Genomic DNA, 21853 nt, shown 5'->3' with positions numbered 1-21853 from the left:
TTCAGGAACTCTCGGAACCGAGGTGATGCAAAACTTTTTTGATGTGTTAAATGATCTAGAAGAAATCGCCGGATGCTCTCTAAGGCTGTTCGCAAATGATGCTGTTGTCTATAACAAAGTAGCAACGCCAGAAGATGGTAAAGATTTGCAGAATGACCTCCAGAGAATATGCTGAATGACGTAGGGTCTCGCACTTGACCACGAACGTAAACAAATGTAATATATTGCGCACACATAGGAAAACAAATCCACTACTGTACAGCTACACTATTGATGACACATCGGTGGAAACAGTAGCTGCCGTAAAACATCTAGGAGTACCTATCCGGAGCGATATTAAGTGGAATGACCATATAAAACAAATAGTGGGAGAACGAGATGCCAGACGGATTCGTAGAAAGAATCTTAAGGAAGTGTAACTCATCCACGAAGGAAGTGGCTTGTAAGTCACCTGTGCGACCCGTTCTTGAGTATTGTTCATTTACCTGGGATCCCTGCCAGATAGGACTGATAGAAGAGATAGAGAAGATCCAAAGAAGAGCGGCACGTTTCGTCTCGGGATCGTTCAGTCGCCATGAGAGCGTTACGAAGATGCTCAACAAGCTCCACTGGCAGACGTTACAAGAGAGGCATCGTGCATCACGGAGAGATTTACTATTGAAATTTCGAGAGAGCATTTTCCGGAAAGAGTCGGACAATGTATTACTTCCCCTTAATACGTCTCGCGTACTGACCATGAGAAGAAAATTTGAGAACAAAAATGGTTCAAATGGCTCTGAGCACTATGGGACTTAACTTCTGAGGTCATCAGTCCCCTAAAACTTAGAACTACTTAAACCTAACTAACCTAAGGACATCACACACATCCATGCCCGAGGCAGGATTCGAACCTGCGACCGTAGCGGTCGCGCGGTTCCAGACTGTAGCGTCTAGAACCTCTCGGCCACTCCGGCCGGCAAAATTTGAGAACTTTGAGAGCCAATACAGAGGCTTACCGACAATCGTTCTGTTCGATGATGTGGATGTAGATACCCCTGGCCTCGCGAATACCCAAACTTTATTCATCGAATATTTTAGAACGAGAGCACTTAGCACATACAACAAACTTTGCACATAGTTTCAAACCTGTAGGAAACTTTTTCTCGCTGACAACCCTCACAAAATGATGAAAGGAAAAACGTTTGTCGTACTAAATTTTATTTGTTCATTCAGTAAGATTGCCACATCAGGCATGATGTTTTAATTTGTTAATTCTTTACCACTAATTGTATTAGCGACACATTTTGCAGACAAAAAAATGGTTCAAATGGCTCTGAGCACTATGGGACTTAACTTCTAAGGTCATCAGTCCCTTAGAACTTAGAACTACTTAAACCTAACTAACCTAAGGACATCACACACATCCATGCCCGAGGCAGGATTCGAACCTGCAACCGTAGCGGTCACACGGTTCCAGACTGGAGCGCCTTTAACCGCTTGGCCACACCGGCCGGCATTTTGCAGACAGTATTCTGCCACTGAATGTACCGCTGCTACTGCTACTGTAATTTATTACTACTAACTCTATACGCAACCCGTTTCGCAGACAATATCCAAATATACCACTGAATGTATATGCAAAATTACATAATTTTACGACGCATTGTTCAGGCGGTATGACGTGGTAAATATTGAACTGCGAGAAAACGGAGCTGCAGGGTGAGATTCGCTAGAGTTGCGGGTGAAATATGTGTCAAATGCGTGTGAATTAAGTTAAATATATGTGAGATGTGCGTACTCTGGCAAAGCTGCCCGTAAAAAGCTCCTCCTAAACCTCTGGATCGATTTCAGTCAAACTTGGTACACGCCTTACTTACGATCTGGGAAGAAATAGCGTGGGGGTATGAATCACCAGCCTGCTATTGGGGTGGGGGTAATAACTTGGTGGTGGAGAGAGAAGATACGGAGGAGGGGATGGACATAGGGGAGGAGGAAGGAGATGGAAAAAAAGAGAGGGATATGAAGAGACTGATAGAGGGGGTGGAAGAGGAGATGAACAGAGAAAGGGGTTGGAGGAGTTTGGCAGAGGGGGATGGACAAGGTGGACTGTCAGAAGTTCGAGATGGATACATACGTGGGCAATGCCAGGTACTGGGCTAGTTTAGTTCTAAGAGTCGGTGAAGTTCTGCTGCTAGTCACTGTATTTGAGAATTATGTGACACATGTCAACAAGAATGTCTGTGAGAAATACAGCTTTTGTCTTCATCGGTATTTCCGTAAAAGGAGGCCAGTGTTTACTTTCTGTCTGCAAAGTCCACTTGCGAACGGCGACTACCGCAATGCAGAGGACGCAACGAACGTCGGTATCTCCGGAGCGACTCGCATATTCATGAGGGCAACGACCGGAGTAAGCGTTTTTCGTTTTCACACGGACAATGGATATCTGGTGTATTTGCGTAATTGAATTTTTTATCCGGCTGCTTGTTATCCCGCGGATCGGGAATGGTCAGGTTACGTGTGTGAATTAGCTTACTTATTTCCTTTTTCCGCTGTTGGAATTTCTCTCTTGCTGCGTGAAGTTACATAACGTACTTGTTGTGCATTTATGATTTAATTGGTAATAAATGGCTTATATAAAATGAAGATGAACTTTACGTAAAAAATTTCTTCACATATTTTTTAAAGCTTTTATGCAAAGTATTTCAATATGAAGAATGTAGCTCGTTTCAGAATAGTTATATATTTTTTATATTAAAAACCTATACACACAATTCAACGATATCTATTTCATATTAAGAAACAGACTGTTGTTGTGGCTTTCAGTTCTAAGACTGTTTCGGTGCAGCTTCCCACAGCACTCTACCCTGTGCAAGCCTCTTCATCTCCGAATAACTACTGCAACTTACATCCTTCTAAATTTGCTTCCTGTATTCATCTCTTGGTTTCCTTCTACAATTTTTACCGCCCCCCCCTCCCCCCATTTCCCTCCAATACTAAATTTATGATTCCTTGATGCCTCAGAACCCTTCTTTTAGTCAAATTATACCATAAATTCTTTCATCCCAGTTTCTGTTCAGTACTTCTTTATTAGTTACGCGGTATATCCATCTAACCTTAAATATTCTTCTCTAACACGATATTTCAAAAGCTTCTACTTTTCTTCTCGCATAAACCGCGTATCATCGATGTTTCACTTCCGTACGAGGCTGCACTCCAGACAAATACCCTTAGAACTGGCTTCCTAAAACTTAAATTTATGTTTGATGTTTTCATATTATTCACGTTCAAAAACGCTTTTCTTGTCATTGCTAGTCTACATTTTATATCCTCTCTGCTTCCGTCATCATAAGTTGCTTTACTGCACAAATAGAAAAACTCATCTACTACTTTTAGTGTCTCATTTCTTAATCTAATTCCCTCAGAATCGCCTGATTTAATACGACTACATGCCACTACTCTTGTTTTTCTTTTGTTGATGTTCATCTCATATCCTTCTTTCAAGACACTCTCCATGCCGTGCACCTGTTCTTTCAATGACCAATTATGACAAAGACGCATATTTTCCGGAGCTCAAACCGTTTTTAAATAGCAAAATATTCGAGCATGACATGTGCAGTGTTGCGTATCATTATTTTTCCGTCTCCAGAGTAGAAAAAAATTGTGGTCAGTATAATCGAAAAGACATTTATTGGTCCCTGGATGTTCATCTGTCTTCCTCTTTTCGGAGAGGAAGATGATTCGAGAGAGACAAGTTAATTGTGTTTCGTCCTCTTAATTAAAAGGGCGTAATAACGATCTGATATTGCAGTTCCTTCGGGGAACGTAGCAACGTTCTTCTCAACGACACAGGCACTGCAATATCGTATTCATCCTCCGATATCAGGAAGCGACTTTCAATTAAAATGTCATCCGCTGTACGGGAATTACAGTAAGTGCACGAGTGGAGGTGGTTATTAAGAACAGAGGCACTGATATTTCATCTTTACATTAGGTTTTGAAGTTTATCTGCACTAGAGGCAACAGTAACGACGACACATGGTCATTTGGGTCTGGCCGTGGACAAATAACCAAAGCGGTTAAGACTTTGTTTCGCCACTGCAAAAAAAGTCGTCACTGTAATTTGGCAATCTATTTGGTCAGCTATTACGTTACAGTATTTAACTAATGACAAAGTGCATACACAGCATTGTGTTAAAAGCAGAAAGAAAAAAAATAATGTAAAAAGGCGATCTAATTTTATGTCTTATGTGTCACTAATACCACGGACATCATATTCTCCAGAGCAAAAGTCCACGACACTTACCAGAACTAGTGAACGAAAGTAATATAAAAAAAATACTGAAACTGGTCAGGAATAGTGTAACAGAAAATTTAATCTGAGAAAGAAGGAATAAGAATTAATGGCGCATACGTGAAATAACTCCGATTCACTAACGCCATTTATACTGTTTGCCTCTAGTGCAGATAAACTTCAAAACCTAATGTAAAGATGAAATAGCAGTGCCTCTGTTCTTAATAACATAGACATTGCTATATCGTAATTATTCGGAAAGACCAGGCCCTCGACTCTCAATAAATATGCCATTTCTGGATGGAAATATACAGCACAGTTTGTGACGCATAGATAACGGGATAGGAAGGTTTGGGTCTGACCGTGATTCGTGCACGGATAGCTGAAGCGGTTAAGACACGCGAGAAATCCGGGCTCGAGTACCGCTCCGGCACAAATTTTCACTGTTGCCTTCCCAGTATACAGTTCATGGTGGGTCTTATTCGCAACTGCGAATACAATTCCTGTGCTAATGGAAGGACTTTAGAGCGTTCTAGACATCAGTGCGAAGACTCGTTTGACGGAAATCTCCACCCAAGTGTGTCCAGTGCAAACCATTTGCAGTGTACGCGCTTGAGAATTGTCCTGCAGAATGATGGTCAAGTACTGCAGAAAGTGTCACCACTTCTGTCTCTATGGTATGCATTTTTGGAACACATCCTACGACCAGCTTAGAGACAAAAGTAATGGCACTTTCTGCAGGACCTGATCACGATTTGCAGGACAAAGCTCAAGCACGTACAGTCCAAGCTGTTACTGATTTGTTTGACTGATGGGGCTGCTATGTGCTATACCACCTACTACCGTCCCCTGACTTAAGCCCTCGTGAGTTCAACTCGATTTCTAAACTGAAGGAAACACTTCACGGCATTCGCTTCAGAACTGCTACAAATTCGTTGGGCAATAGACCGCGCCGCTCGAACTGTCAACAGAACTGGCACTGATAAGATTATCCTACGACTTCCACATCGCTGGCAACGAGTTATACACAATGCTGGTGACTACTTTGAAGATCAGTAAAACTCTGAAATACTCATCTATTTTATACGAGCTGTAAATAAATAGTTGCCGCTATTAAAGTTCCAACCCTCGTAGTTAGATGTAACAATACGGAGACGAGGGTTAACAATAAAACTTGAGGACAACACAGCCTATCTGTAATTGTAGGAATCTGCTATTGAGGTGAATTATTTGGTGGTCAAGGTTTATATAGACTATTTATTTATTTAATTGGTTATATACAGGGTTGATATGATTCTAATTTTAAGATTTATCTTTTAACTTTTATTTTTTGAATATTTATTTTGGTGATATTATTTTTCGTTTACTTAAATAGCTTATAATTAGAGCGTGACACTGAAGATGTTAAGGAAGTATTTTTTACTTTTAGGTATTTATAAATATAGATATATATTATTTTTACAGTGAAAATGTAATGTTTTATTTAAACTATATAAATTTTAGAAATGTTAACGGAGTTTAACCGCTAATATAAAAAGTTAGCAGCTTTCATATTGGCTTTACATTTCCTTAATTGGAACTTTATAGTTCAATTATATTATTAACAGTAATACGCCTCTTTTTGGCTTCAATTAGTAAGAATAAGGGTATTTTATTTACCAATCTTCCAGGTCGAAACTGACTGCAATATTTCGCTTCTTATTCTATTTAAGGTTGATTGATTATATCAATACTTTTTGAATGCAACCCAAATGTTATAGTTAACTACAACCCTTTATTCTGCTCATTGTAAGGCTCCTTGATTTCATTCATGGTATAGTCCACCTAATAATACTATGATAAAAAATATTGTTGATACTGTTCAGATTATAATGTCTGAGGTTTCAAAAATAATTACAATTGGAAGGATTAGTGCGATTTCTACATCAAAAATTAAGAAAACAGTGGGGCATTGACACATAGCAGTAGTTCTGCGATAATCTATCGTGGCACACATACGCCCAGATGGTAGTCAAAGTCTTAAGCTATGACTCGAAACTAAATGCTGGTGCACGCCTGTTTGTGGTGCCGAAGCTTCACTGCCATTGATCCCGTTGGTGCCTTACAGTCTCAACACACCGGATCACAGCGAAGTGACATCCATCGGAAGTAGGCGTGAGTGGCGGACCCTCCTCTGTTTCTCTCCCCCCCCCCCCCCCCTACTGCCGCTTTTAATAGTCAGTTAATGGTTTCCAGGTTGGCTGTTAGCGGCTATACAGGCTTAATAGCTTTTCTTTTTTCGCATCAACTACTCTGAGCCCAGCCGTCGCACTCACTGCCACAAAAAGCTAATTTCCGTACATCGAAATTGGATTTTGTAAACGTCGCATGATTAATGTTTTCCTCTCTTTCGCTGGTCACTATCAAAACTGACGGAGATATGGTACATTAAAAACTTGCGCATGGGCAACAGATGGTCCTAGTATTTCCGTCCAAACCAAAAATTTAACGGAACCGCCCTTAGTCAATGAAGAATAAATGTATTAATACGAAATGAGAGCAGACATTGCCTTCAGGAGAAACAGCGGTTGTTGAATTGAAGTTTATCAGAACAGCCACAAGTCTAGTTCACGTTCTTCATCGACCAGTTTCGTTCAAGTCCTCCGTCAGAAACAGTGCAATTTACAGTTCAAAATAGTTCAAAGTAGTTTAGAATCAGCCGACTACATAGAACCGTGAATTCCACAGTTTCTGACGACGCTTTGTTAAACGAACGAAACCGGTAAACAAAAAATATTTAGCGCGACTTCTGGTCTCCTGAAAAACTTATAAATTTGTTTTGATAATGGTATGCAACTGTCTTGTAGTGAAAACATCTGAAATGAAATAAAGTTCGTACATCGTATCTGTAAGGAAAAGCAATTCCGTGATAACTGTTTTTTGAAACTGCCGCAAATTAATGTACCCCATTCTTCACTTACTGCTCTGAAACGGCTACAAGTAATATGTTAATGTATGCGAGAAAGCAGGGCGAAGTCTGAGTTGCACCAATTTCAGTAACTTTAAAATTTTACTGAAATCTAATACACGAGGTGATTCCGTGATGCGGTTAGAACCTTTGAGGTAAGTGATTCTGGTCCGGAAACGACCTAGTCGAAAGTTATAAGCGAAAATCATTTTGATGCAACTGACGGCGGACAACATATATCGGTACTGTTGTTGCTAGGATTGTAGGGTAGGCAACTTCCAGAGATTCAATAAATATGGTTTCTAAACTGGAAACCTTCAGAGGTATGGGGACTTACTCAGTAGAAGGAATGTGTTTCACAGTAGCGAAAGATGAACAAGTGCTCATAGGTCTGCAGCTATAGCTCGTTTCCTAAGCATTTTTTTTCTTGATTTGGTGCGTACTACCACCTCTTAACGTTACCGACGCTGCCCCCTTAGCAAGAGCAGTGACAATTTTTTGAATGATTTCTTGAAGCCTTCAGCTGCCATTCTCTTTATTTTCTGTAGGATTAGACAATTTCGGCCTTAGGCCATTTTCAAACGGAAGTTTCATACATTGGATACGTTAGTGACACTTGTCATTTTGATGTAGGAACAAGTCACATCTGTAGATATGCTAGGCGCTTTATAACTTACTTTACGGATGGTTTTTAGTAACAGATTATGTCATATACGTCATTGCTCATATGACGTCATGTTATGCTCATAAATTAGTTCGAGGTGTTCACTCTATTTTAGGAGCACGTTACTTTCGAGCAGTTGTTGCAAAGCTCTTCTATACGGGGGGTAAATTTTAAGTCGACAAACCAGAATAACTCGAAAAAGAAGCTTCACACGAAAAAATGTGTAGAATCCAAAGTTGATTATTTTAGAGGGGGACATCTGCTGGTGCTAAAATTACTCCGTCACCCCAGCCCCCAGGGGGTGGGACGGGAGGCAACTTCAAAATTTCAAAAGGGAACCCCAATTTTTTATTGCAGAATCAGATTCTTCATAAAAAAACTACGTACATTTTGTCTTTAACATTTGTTTTGATTCTTGGTAGTTGCCACTGTAATTCAAGAAAATCCATATTCTCATTTTTGCGTGGTAAATGATTACGGATGAATAAAAAGTACTTATTTACTTCGTAAATATTGATTCGCTAAAACTAAAACTCTACCTCTCTCCTCACAGGGTGGGTTTGAGAGATAGGAATCAGAGTTTTACAAATGTTGACGCAAATATTAATTCGGGTAAGTTTTGTTTGTTTCGTGATCATGAGGCCACACATCTTTTAATTATCAAACAATTCATCTCACTAGCTAACTAACTAACCAAACATCCTACTTACTAACGAGTGAACCGCCTTTGACGATTATCGTCTCTATAATGGTTCAAATGGCTCTGAGCACTATGGGACTTAACATCTTAGGTCTTCAGTCCGCTAGAACTTAGAACTACTTAAACCTAACTAACCTAAGGACATCACACACATCCATGCCCGAGGCAGGATTCGAACCTGCGACCGTAGCAGTCCCTCGGTTCCGGACTGCAGCGCCTAGAACCGCACGGCCACCGCGGCCGGCCGTCTCTATAATGCTCATTCACTAATCCATGTTACTTCCATGTCAAACTTTATACCACAACAGCTGATCGGTACGTTCGTGCACACCTGTGTGATGGCAGTAGTGGAAGTACGGGAAGAGAAACAACTAAACATTTCCTGTCTCGCACCCCGAAGAAGTTGTGGTACTCACCCCTCCATCCAGTGGTAAGAGGCCAATTTCCTCAGTTCACGATCGAAAGAACCAATATAAATTAAAATTAAGCCCATCTCGAAATATTACTGCCTCTGTAAGTATATTTGTTTTTAACTGTGTACGAAAACTACACTCTTAAGAAGCTAGTGACCTTAGCTGATGTTTTTGGGTTCGGCTGTTAGTCACTAGGTGCAGATTCCTATGAAATTCGGCTGAGAAGCACGGGGCGCAAGAATACTTGACTAGGGGCGCATGCGGCCCGCGGGCCGCAGTTTGACGACCACTGCTCTGTATGGTCACCAATATTCGAGCACTTCACAGCCGAGCAAGCAAGCATGTAGTTTCTTAAGCGCGAGGACTCTGGATCGAATCTCACTGCTGGTACTTTCTTTCATTCCCACGTAATTCTTACAACATATTTATTATAAATGTGCAAATTATCGATTCTTAATGCTTCATTTATTATTTACATAATATTTATCCACAAAAACGAGGAAAACTTTTTTTCGTAAGGAGACTGGAAGTAAAAAAGCGTATATATGAGAACTTTCAATCAAATCAATGTTGCCATTTGGTTTACATTATCGTCTCCACAGTCGTGAGAAGTATAATTTGTAACCTATGGAAAACAAGAACTGTTGCGACATACAGCACGTGTGACCAATGCTGAATTTTTGCATGTGTGTAGTTTTTCAATGTGTCTACTGGAAAACAACCTTCATTTTAAGTTCATAAAGGGTTCTAGGTCATGACAAAATTTAGGGGCGTGCCACGACTATCGAAGCATACCATCGAATATTGCTGCAGACCTCTGATGGTGTACGATGGATCGAATTCTTATGCAGTCATCTCTAGAAGATATCTCACTATTTTATTCCATGGTGTACGCGCAATTTTGTAGTCATTTTACAAGGTTCTTCGACTACATATCGAAATAAGCGATACAAGATTGCACTAATGGAGTACATTTGGGAGGAATTACTTTAATACTGCACGTAGGCAGAATAACGTGGAAATGATGGATATTGTATATCAGTAACCAGAATCTATCCATGGACCTTGAGCTTATGAAACTAACAGCTCAGGCTCATTAGCTCGGTTGCGCACTCCTCGAATGCTAGCGATCATACAAAGTACAGATATATTCAGAAAAAAAAGAACAGGAAACCCTGAACACCTAGAGATAGGACGTTCATATTCACAGGGCATGTACGTTAGTATGATATGCAGAAATGATTAGCATTTGAACCATGTCGGCCATTGGGTTCAAAGTCAATATCATTATCTCTGCGCAACACCACCTAATGGCTGCGACTCTCGTTGCTGCTATAAGCCGAAGGTAATGGATCAGTGTAGCCTGAGTAGATGTGCACGATGCATAACAGATGTGTGCGCGAACCATACCGTCAAATCAGTGCGTTTGAAAGAGGGAGCATTATTGGTATGAGAGAATGTGATGCGTCCATCTGGAAAATTGCTGATCGTGTGGAACGAACTGTTTCAGCAATGCAACGCGTGTGTGCAGCATGGTTTATGAAAGACAGTATAACACGCCGAGGTGGGTCAGGTCGTACCATCCAGACCACATCCCGAGAAGGTCGACACCTCATCCGAATGGCAGTACGGAAGAGATCTACGTCCACCTCGGCCCTGCCGCAACAGTATAACAGTGTAACACGTCATTCACTATCAGGGGCGACAGTCTGTCGTCGTTTACTACGGCATCTTCCACTTCTCCGCGTAACTTTGAAGAATGTGCAGAAACACACCAGACGGCAATGGTGCATGGAACGATGTCACTGGGGATGGGACTGGAACAGATAGTGTTTTCGGACGAATCCAGACTCTGTTTGTTTGAAAATGATGGCCGCATCTTTGTTCGCCGCAGACCGGGAGTGGCATAACAGTGATGCTTTCCCACAAGAAATACAGCGCCAATTCAAGGCCTTATGGTAACACGTACACATTGGGTACAGCCACAAATCACACTTGGTGCTTGTCCAGTGCACTGTGACGAGTGTGGCCTACGTGAATGACATCCTGTGACATGTAGCTATACTCTTTCTGCACAACACCCCAAACGCCATTTTTCAGCAAGGCAATGCGCAATCATATATTGCTGCACGAACACGTGCCTTCTTGATGTCACAGGATGTCAGCATTTTCCCTTGCGTGCTAGATCACCAGACTTGTCGCCAATCGAAAAACTGTGGGATATGGTGAAACGACAGGTGCAACACTGTGACCCAATGCCAACCACCACAGGTGAACTTTGGAACCACGTGAATGCAGCATCAGTCGCTATACCACAGGACGCCATTCGCGGCTTATAAGCGTCGATGTCATGACGCATGGATATAGTTTTCAGGGCCATGGCGGACCCTGGGCCTACTAGGCAACAGGGCACATGCTGAATTACGGTGACTGAAATGCTGATCATTTCTGCAGAACATACTAATGTACATGTCCTGTGAGTATGAACGTCCTGTCTCTAGTCGTTCAACGCGGTGTTTTTTTTTTTTTTTTCCTGGAGGTGAGTGTATGTAAGGAGGCCTAAATTTTTCAAACTCTATTTTCTCAAAACCGGTTGAGAGTTGCGTCTTCCTGTTTACATAGGTTGATGTTGTATCGTGCCCTACACACTCTGTCAATATGAAACACACCTGTGAGGGAAAGTTCGTACAATCCCATTGTTAGTAGGTACGAGAGTCACTCCAAAAGAGATGCACACTATTTTTGTAAAAATACAGTTTACATTCTGCATGTGTGAAAGTTTTACAGTGTGCAGATACAGCCTTCCCGCTTGTTTTCAAACTTAGTTCATCCTGTTTCCGTGAGTGGCGCCGTCACAGCATGTCTTCAAGATGGCTGCTACACTTGACGTTCGTCAGAAGCAACGTGCTGTCATAGAATTCCTGTGCTGTGAAACCGAGACAGTGGGAAACATCTACAAGCCGTTGGAAAAGGTGTATGGAGATGTTGCTGCCGACCGCAGTACAGTTAGTCGGTGGGCAAGCAGGTTACGTTATGAAAGCGGGCACGGTAATATCGAGGATTGTCCTCGCAGCGGCAGGCTTCTTACTGGACACACTCCACACAACGTGCAGAGAGTTAACGAATTGGTGACTGCTGACAGACGCATCACGGTGAACGAATTGTCACGCTACGTTGGGATAGGGGAAGGAAGTGTTAGCAGAATATTTAAAGTGTTGGCGTTAAAAAGGTTTGTGCCAGGTGGGTTCCCAGGATGTTGACAGTGGCTCACAAAGAAACAAGAAAAACGGTATGCAGAGAACTTTTGGAACAGTTCGAGAATAGTGGAGATGAATTTCTTGGAAGAATTGTGACAGGTGATGAAACATGGCTCCATCATTTTTCACCAGAGACGGAGAGGCAATCAATGGAGTGGCATCACACAAATTCACCCAAGAAAAAAAAAAAAAATTCAAAACCACAATTTCTGCTGAAAAAGTTATGGCTACAGTGTTTTTCGATTCCGAGGGACTCTTGCTTGTGGACATCATGCCAAGTGGAACCACCATAAATTCTGATGCATATGTGACGACACTGAAGAAACTTCAAGCTCCACTGAGTCGTGTTCGACCACATCGCCAAAAGCAGGATGTTTTGCTGTTGCACGACAATGCACGGCCACATGTCAGTCAAAAAACCATGGAAGCGATGACAAAACTCGGATGGACAACACTGAAACACCTGCCTTACAGACCTGACCTGGCTCCATGTGACTATCATCTCTTTGGGAAACTGAAAGACTCTCTTCGTGGAACAAGGTTTGAAGATGATGACTCCCTTGTGCACACTGCCAAACAGTGCCTCCAACAGGTTGGTCCAGAATTTTACCGTGCGGGTATACAGGCGCTGGTTCCAAGATGGCGTGAGGCCATTGAGAGAGAGGGAAATTATGTGGAGAAATGAAAATATTGTTCCTAAAGGATCTATCTACCCACTGTAAAACTTACAAACATGTAGAATAAAAGATGGATTAAAAAAAATAGTGTGCTTTTCTTTTGGAGTGACCCTCTTACAATGAAGTTATGTGTGTTTGTCTTCAGGTTTACTGAGACACTTCCCTTTCTCCCTGAACTACCACGGCTTCGAGAGGCGCGTCATGAAAACGTAACGCTGTTGTTTTTATGGAGCAGAGTTTTCAGCAGGCACTGTAGACCAGTGTTTGGTAGCGGCCGTCTAAGCAAGCGGCACTACGCGAGGGCGCAGGATAATTGGCTCAATAAGGAAGTTACTGGTGCGCCTGGCAGACGTTACAATAGCCTGTTAAACGTAATGGCACTCTTAGCTGCGAGGCGGCGGGCCCGAATCTTCCCAGCCGGCGTGATGAGGATGGGAGTTGATTACTCGGAGTGGCCCCACGAGGGAAGCTTCACCCCTCTTTGGGGAAATGTCCGCCTTCTGAAGGAAAGAGCACCACGGCAGAGGCGGCAGAGGTTATGCAAGTAGGATTATGGCAATCACGCAAGTTCGCTCTGTGGAATATGCTCGGTATTTCGGGAAAGATACGGCAACTCAACGGGATTTTACAGTTTCCGGCTCTCATGTAGGCACTGCAGTAAGCGTTTAAAGCTAACGAACGCTTGGATGGAGGCAAACCAGGGTATGAGTGTTACACCGAATCTGGAAGAGAACGGAAACAATGGTGAAGACTGCCATGAAAGCTTCGAATGAAAGTATACCTGACAGTACGTCAATATAAATGGGAAGTGTTACACAATGGGCACTTTATGGTATCTCAGATTTTTTCCTCGAGACTGATTAATTGTGTGTTTCCGGGTATTCAGCTGATCTGTTGTTTCTATTTTATGCACAATATTTAAATGTAAGCAAATTACAGGCATGTGAAATGAAGTTCCTCAGAAGTAGGATAGGAGTAACAAGGAGCGATAGGATGAGAAATAAAAGAGGAAGGAAAATGGTGAAAGAGGAACGCTTGCAGAGCAGGATAGAAACACCAAGACTAAGATGACCTGGGCACTTAAAGAGAATGGAAAACAAGCGGATTCCCTAGAAGATACATGAAATGGAGATGCAAAGGAAACGACCAAGAGGAAGACTGAAGAACCGATGGCTGAAAGGTCTGTAGGAGTGTGTTGAGAAATGAGGCAAGGACTGGACCAGAGTGAACACAGAAAGATGGTGGGTGAACAGAAGTAGATGGCGAGGCTTACATTCCAAACTGTTCAAGATGATTGTGATGAGTTAGACATCCGACCTAGCTGTCTTCTTCATACGCTGCGAATTGTGCTGTTATGTGGACTCGCTGCCTGGTAGGACACATGAACAGCACATGTTGCGGACCTGAAGAAGACGAATGGGTCAGTCTTCTAAATATTGTGCGCAACATGGAAACAACTCCACAGAACAACAGGTAGCGAACCGTTAATTAACATCTTCGTTAGATAAAAAGTCAACCTCATTACTTTCCTCACCTACCTCCTATGTTCGAAATGGACAGGCGACCATAATTTTAAATTCCTACAACTTCTAATTACAGATCTGCGTGACCTAAGAGAAACGATTAAAATCCGCAGTGTTTCGGAGAGGAATAAATAAGTTCGAATCCAACAGCTTAATTAATCATTAATAACAGAGCCTCGATCAAATCTTTTGTAAAACAACAGCTCACACGACTTGTATAGTGTTGTTTATGAACTGGTGTTACAAGAGGAATAACGATACAACAAAATTACGTGAACCCCTACGTACTATCATTTGCCGGAAACTTCGTTTCGATAACTGAAACTTTCAGGAAATAAACCATAATCTTTTACGCGAGTTACTCTTAACATATGACATGGATAGGATTATGTGTCCGAAGGTAAAACAAAAACTATAAAAAAAGGAGTGCAAAGTACAAATGAACTATCCGCCGTGGTCTGGGCTCACACAACAATACAATGCATCTGTACAGAATTAGTGCCGTTCATGTGTTGTTAACAGAAGGAAATGGAACACTTTTGGATTCCTGTCTGTGGCTTATAGTAAAGGTAATGCCGGGTAAATCGTGGTCTGACGAGGCATGGTTCTACCTTGATGGATATGCCAGTGTACAGAATTCCCGCATTTGGGCTATGCAAAATCCATATTAGTTACACGCGTCACTTATGCACGTGCAAAGACGGGGTGAGTGCTACAGTTCTTATAACCAAGAACACCCTTGCTTTCTTGGATCAATATTTTTTAAGGGATTGTGTCCTCCTTAGTCTTCAGATTTATATCCACCTGACTTTTGGTCTGAGAATTCCATAAGGATGTTGCTTACTAATCTGACCTGACGATATTCCCAAACTACAGAAAGAAATTATACGACATACTGCTGCAATTTGTCAAAAAAATTTACAGCCTGAGTTAAGAGTATGCAACGTTATATTCGATTATTTGAATTGCATAATAAAGGGGATTTTCAATTACGTTCGTTTCTTAAGACTTTTCTCAGAAGTTTACGTTACTTTTTGTACACCCTGTACAGCAAATATTTTTTAACTGCCGTAATTTGTGGTTGTAATAAATAATTTTCTCATCAAATTTAAAAAAAAAAAAAAAAGCACTCCGTCTTCAGGCTACAAGTGGCCTACCCGGACCATCCGACCGCCGTGTCATCCTCAGGGGAGGATGAGGATAGGAGGGGCGTGGGGTCAGCACACCGCTCTCCCGGCCGTTATGTGGTATTCTTGACCGAAGCCGCTACTATTCGGTCGAGTAGCTTCTCAATTGGCATCATGAGGCGAAAAACATCTTTGTGCTTATGGCACCTGTCCACCAGAACTCTCCTGTCACGTCCGCAAATGTCATTTTACAGTCAGTGTAATGTGGATCAACGGTGATTCATTCGTAACGAGCTGCTTTCATCTTTTGTCATTTTTATAGGAAAATCTAAATATTTCCTGGTGCTCGATCTTAAACATCGTAATAGATTGGGATTAAAAAGATTCTGGCAAGCCTCTTTAATAAATGGTGTAAATCTGCTAAGACAGGCGCCCCTTGATACGTCCAGAAAGAATGAACACACTGCCTGAAAAAAAGGAAGTACCCAGAAGACTTGGTCGGATTTCAGTGTATCTTCTTGCACGTACATATCATCGGCAGGTAAGTAAAAGAGTAGCAGTAACCGGACTAGGGGATCATTGTCCCGTGCTTAGGTTGCCGTTGCAAACATAGCGAAATCGGCTGTGTTTGGAGTGGTGAATGCCGTTACATTGTGATCAGTGGTAAACAACGGTTCTGTCAGGCTCGGATGACCCCCATTCTTCCAATGTTTTGGAGGGACACAGCGGTGTTACTCCGGGTGTCGTAGTGTGGAGAGCCACCGCTTACGTCTGCAGGTCACGGCTGGTACTCATGGAGGGAACCCTGACGACAACGCTACGTTACAGAGGACTTGCACCCTCGTGTGTTACATCTCATGGGACAGAAAGGTAATATTATTTTTCCATCAGTAGAATGCCCTTCCACACATGGCACTCGTCTCTATTAATCGGCTGCATGTTGCTGAGGTCTGGCCAAGGGCCTTGCCGCAGTGGTAACACCGGTTCCCGTCGTATCACCGAAGTTAAGCGCTGTCGGGCTGGGCTAGCAGTTGGATGGGTGACCATCCGTTCTGCCGAGCGCTTTTGGCAAGCGGAGTGCACTTAGCCCTTGTGAGGCAAACTGAGGAGCTACTTGATTGAGAAGTAGCGGCTCCGGTCTCGGAAACTGACGCACAACCGGGAGAGCGGTGAGCTGACCACATGCCCCTCCGTATGCGCATCCAGTGACGCCTGTGGGCTGAGGATGACACGGCGGCCAGTCGGTACCTTCGGGCCTTCATGGCCTGTGCGGGAGGAGTGTGTGTTTTATGGTGCTGAGATACTCCAGTGGCCAGATCTGTCCGCGATAGAATCGATGTGGGACCACTTCGGACGTCAACTCCGACCAGAGCCAGAATCCAGGTTATCAAAGACTAGTTACGACAGTTGTGGGCCAGTCTAACTTAGGAGACGATATAACGGCTTTCTGATACTCTTTCCAACCGAAACTGTGTATGTATCCGGGCCAGATGGGGATAAACCTCACGCTGATAAGTGGATACATCCTGGAAAGTTCTTTGCGAATTTGAATCGATGTTATCATTGAAATAACAGCACACACTCCCTCAAGCAGTGAAGTTTCATTTCGTTTCCTCCTTCCTTCCGGGTTCTTCACTTTCTTTTGTCAGGCAGTGTACATCGAGGTGCGGTTGCCACTAAGTTATGGCGTGTAACGTGGAGAATTTCCTAAGGAACCCTTAGACGTGCCGAATCATAAAAACCAGTTTTTTTCCTTCACGGCGGCATCTGCTTTTTTCTGTGCCATTTAATGAAGGTCCTCGGCTTTAAAGATTCCGACTACTATAGTTCTAAAACATTTCCCCTATTACAGTACTCAAAATTCTCCAAACATCTTCGCTGAAGAAGTTAGAAATCACATTACAGGGCGAATTAAACGTAAGTTGGAGTTCACATATCAGGAGTAGATGCCGACAGCAGATCGAAGATGACAAAGTACTCTAAATTTTACTCAGTATAATATAGACACATCACAAGACAACTGTGAATTAAACCAGAAAAATACTATTTTGATTGTTACGTGTGAAGACTGAGATATTTACAATACAAGTAATGAAATACACTGTTTTACACTTCTGGTGTATCTTAAAACGATTTCCTGAAAAATATACAGTCAATAGACAATTTCAAATGAGCTACAAAAGGAGAGTAAAGTAATTTTAACTGCAACGTAAAAGCAAGTAATTTCCGTTTCAGGACTATATATTGACAATTTTATTTTTGTATCGGAAGGAGTCTTCACCGTTCCTCACTTCTTTCATCCTCATACCATCGGATTAGGAATTTTATTACTCGCAAGCTACTTATACTTCATTGTTTACCTCGACCTGATTCTTTCTTCTCCCCATTCTTATCCTTTGCATGGAAAATGTACTATGCAAATATCGTGGGCCACTATTCCTGCAAATCGCTCTTCATTTTTAGCCCTTCATTCCTCTCTGAAGATGAAGTTCCGTAGTATGTCTTCCTCTACTGACCGTACAATTGAATTTCAACATATTTACGTCACTCGTAGGTCCTAGACGTTAGACAATTTGACTGGGACTCTTCTAGTTCTGTGCGTCACAGGCACTTCGATCTTTTTCTAGGATCTTCGCTTTTATGAAAGTATTTTTTTTATCTTTCACTACACCAAACATTATGGCTTGTCTCTGTATGCAAAGATCAAACTTGTATAAAATTACGTATTATATTGATAACTGTACTCTCTAATTTTATATTTCGATAATTTGGTCCTTATTAGAACACTAATCTTGGTGTAGAGCAAATGTTTTCCAAGCCTCTAAGTTCCGACATTCTTCCTCCACTATGAAACTGTCTTCATGTATCTTCATATAACTTTACACACTACAAAATGGCTTCCGAATGCAGTTGCTGGATCATTTAGCCTTGCATTAAACAAGGATGCAGCTTCGTTCTTACAGAAGCAAGATTTACCTTCCAAATATTGCATTCTTTCTTAGGTTGTTAACTCATGTTTTTCTTCCCTGGACATGTTTTGTACCTTCTGCACACTGATCTATGAATACACATGTAGCTCTATTTTAAAAAAGTGCAGGAGTTCTACAATTCCTTTTGCTATTTGCCAAAAAGTGGATCTGCAACTGCAGTTGCCTTTCCTGACATCAATCCAAACTTTTGTAGCACTGTATCTGTTTCTACAGTAAACGTTCCCTCTAACATATTTTGAAAAATCTACATGAAAAGTGATATAAATCTACAACTTCTTTGGTTCTAGCACAAGGCATGTAAACATAAATTAACATTATCATCATCCTTACTCCTCTCAGCTGTTATTGATTATATAACCTTTCATAATAGGCCTACATTTTTATTTTAAAACTTTCACTGAAGACATCCGTTTTGCACCATGTACTTAAGGGAGATGGTTGTCCCTGGATTTTTCCTTCAGTCAGTGAACTGTGATCATTTAACAATATCCGTTCACTCTATCTGTGTGGTCAATTATATGTACTTCCTTGTTAATGCCTTTCTACCACATCAATTTAACGTCGTGTTTGCAGCTATAGCTTCCCTTCAGTTATACTATCTAAAATGAAAGAGAAATAAGTAGCCACAGAAGGCTGGTTTACCGTAGACTGTAAACAAGCGATGAGATCTTACAGAGATCCGCTGTCTCAGTATCAGCTTAGTGTAAGTTTCTTCATACTACTGCCGCAGAGAAACAGAAGGAAGCGTCCCAGTTTCCTTACCTGTGAAAAAACAAGAAACCCAAAAATCAGTTTAAAATAGTTCACTGTTAAGCTGATAACAACAATAAATTCATAAATATATCTTAATATTTTTGTCTTTGTTAAAGATAAAATGCTTGCCCTCATCACAATAAATTGCCCAGAATAAAGAGTGTTGCAAAAAACTTTACAATCAGGCTACTTTGTGTCAAATCTACTTTCGTAATGAATTAAGGGAAGATCATAGTAGTCGTTGTTGTTGTGGCCTTCAGTCCTGAGACTGGTTCGATGCAGCTCTCCATGGTACTCTATCCTGTGCAAGCTTCTTCATCTCCCAGTACCTACTGCAACCTACATCCTTCTGAATCTGCTTAGTGTATTCATCTCTTGGTCTCCCTCTACGATTTTTACCCTCCACACTGCCCTCCAATGCTAAATTTGTGATCCCTTGATGCCTCAAAACATGTCCTACCAACCGATCGCTTCTTCTAGTCAAGTTGTGCCACAAACTTCTCTTCACCCCAATCCTATTCAATACCTCCTCATTAGTTACGTGATCTACCCACCTTAACTTCAGCATTCTTCTGTAGCACCACATTTCGAAAGCTTCTATTCTCTTATTGTCCAAACTAGTTATCGTCCATGTTTCACTTCCATACATGGCTACACTCCATACAAATACTTTCAGAAACGACTTCCTGACACTTAAATCTATACTCGTTGTTAACAAATTTCTCTTCTTGAGAAACGGTTTCCTTGCCATTGCCAGTCTATATTTTATATCCTCTCTACTTCGACCATCATCGGTTATTTTACTCCCTAAATAGCAAAGCTCCTTTACTACTTTAAGTGTCTCATTTCCTAATCTAATTCCCTTAGCATCACTCAGTAGTCACTTGACTACGTTCCATTATCCTCGTTTTGCTTTTGTTGATGTTCATCTTATATCCTCCTTTCAAGACACTGTTCAACTGCTCTTCCAAGTCCTTTGCTGTCTCTGACGGAATTACAATGTCATCGGCGAACCTCAAAGTTTTTACTTCTTCTCCATGAATTTTAATACCTACTCCGATTTTTTCTTTTGTTTCCTTTAGTGCTTGCTCAATGTACAGATTGAATAACATCGGGGAGAGGCTACAACCCTGTCTCACCGAACTATCAGTTTAATAAGTCACAGCTGCAAAATACTAACGCGAATTCTTTACAGACGAATGGAAAAACTGGTAGAAGCCGACCTCGGGGAAGATCAGTTTGGATTCAGTAGAAATGTTGGAACGCGTGAGGCAATACTGACCCTACGACTTATCTTAGAAGAAAGATTAAGAAAAGGCAAACCTACGTTTCTAGCATTTGTAGACTTAGAGAAAGCTTTTGACAATGTTAACTGGAATACTCTCTTTCAAATTCTGAAGGTGGCAGGGGTAAAATACAGGGAGCGAAAGGCTATTTACAATTTGTACAGAAACCAGATGGCAGTTATAAGAGTCGAGGGGCATGAAAGGGAAGCAGTGGTTGGGAAGATCACAGTATCGCGTCACAAAGGAGCGATCTGGTCCGCAAACACTATGTCTTTATTAGTTAGTCGATATACCCACCCACCCATTCAGAATTCTTCTGCAGCACCACATTTTTAGCGGTTCTATTCCCTTCCTGTCTGTACTGTCTATCGTCCACGTTTCGTTTCCGCATATAAGGCAACAATCGAAACTCTCACAGAAACTGCTTGGTAACACTGAAATTTACTCATATATTTGGTATCAACGTACATAATTTTGTTTTGCGGAAAGCCTTTAATAGCTAACGCCAGTCTACATTGTATATCGCAAAACTCACCATCTACATCAAGCGTTTTGTTTTCTAACCTGGTTCCCTCAGAATCGCCTTACTTAATTCGACTACACGTCGTTACCCTTGTTTTACTTTATGTTCATTATTAGGTCTTTATTTTTTCAAAGAAACTGTACTCGAAAGTATAAACTAAGACTCGGGGATCACTACCATCTTCAATCCTAAATGGGACAAATATCAACTTCTTTCCCTCAACAAGGAGTCTAGAATTAATAGGAGATGAAAAACTAAACTGGGCTGACCACATAACATCACTGTACAAGAAGGCATCATCCCTACAGAAATATAAAAACATAAAAAGAATAAAAAGCTCTTGCCCCTTTGACCTGAAAAAGGAATTTGTGCAGCCATTTATACTTCCATTTGTTGATTACATCAGTGTTATCCTGCAAGGTCTTTCTCAGGAATACTCAGAAAGTCTGGAACTGTTGATAAATGCCTGCGCTCGGACTATCTATACGATTCTACTCTTTGATCATATTTCGCCATCTTATGCACAGCCGTTCTGGCGACGTGCAGATAAGCGTAAGGAGTCCCACGAACTTTGTCTTCTCCATTGCCTTATCAAACTACAATGTTCCTCATATCTCTCTCGACTTTAACACTCTATTCTTAACAATACAGCAGAATTACTAGTTCCTATCAGAGCAAGAGGATATCAGAACAAGAGGATATAAGATGAACATAAACAAAAGC

At 41.5% G+C, this 21853-nt stretch overlaps 1 protein-coding gene across 1 annotated transcript in view; it reads right to left on the bottom strand.

Annotated features, from left to right (window-relative positions):
- Nucleotides 1–21853, bottom strand: part of LOC124622826 (histone-lysine N-methyltransferase SETD1A-like) — a 605140-nt gene that overhangs the window by 74729 nt on the left and 508558 nt on the right. The window lies entirely within an intron of this gene.

This window comes from Schistocerca americana, chromosome 7 (assembly GCF_021461395.2).
Source record: "Schistocerca americana isolate TAMUIC-IGC-003095 chromosome 7, iqSchAmer2.1, whole genome shotgun sequence".
NCBI classification, from domain to species: Eukaryota; Metazoa; Arthropoda; class Insecta; order Orthoptera; family Acrididae; genus Schistocerca; species Schistocerca americana.
Note: the sequence above shows the minus strand (reverse complement) of the source record. Positions and strands in the feature narration are given on the sequence as shown.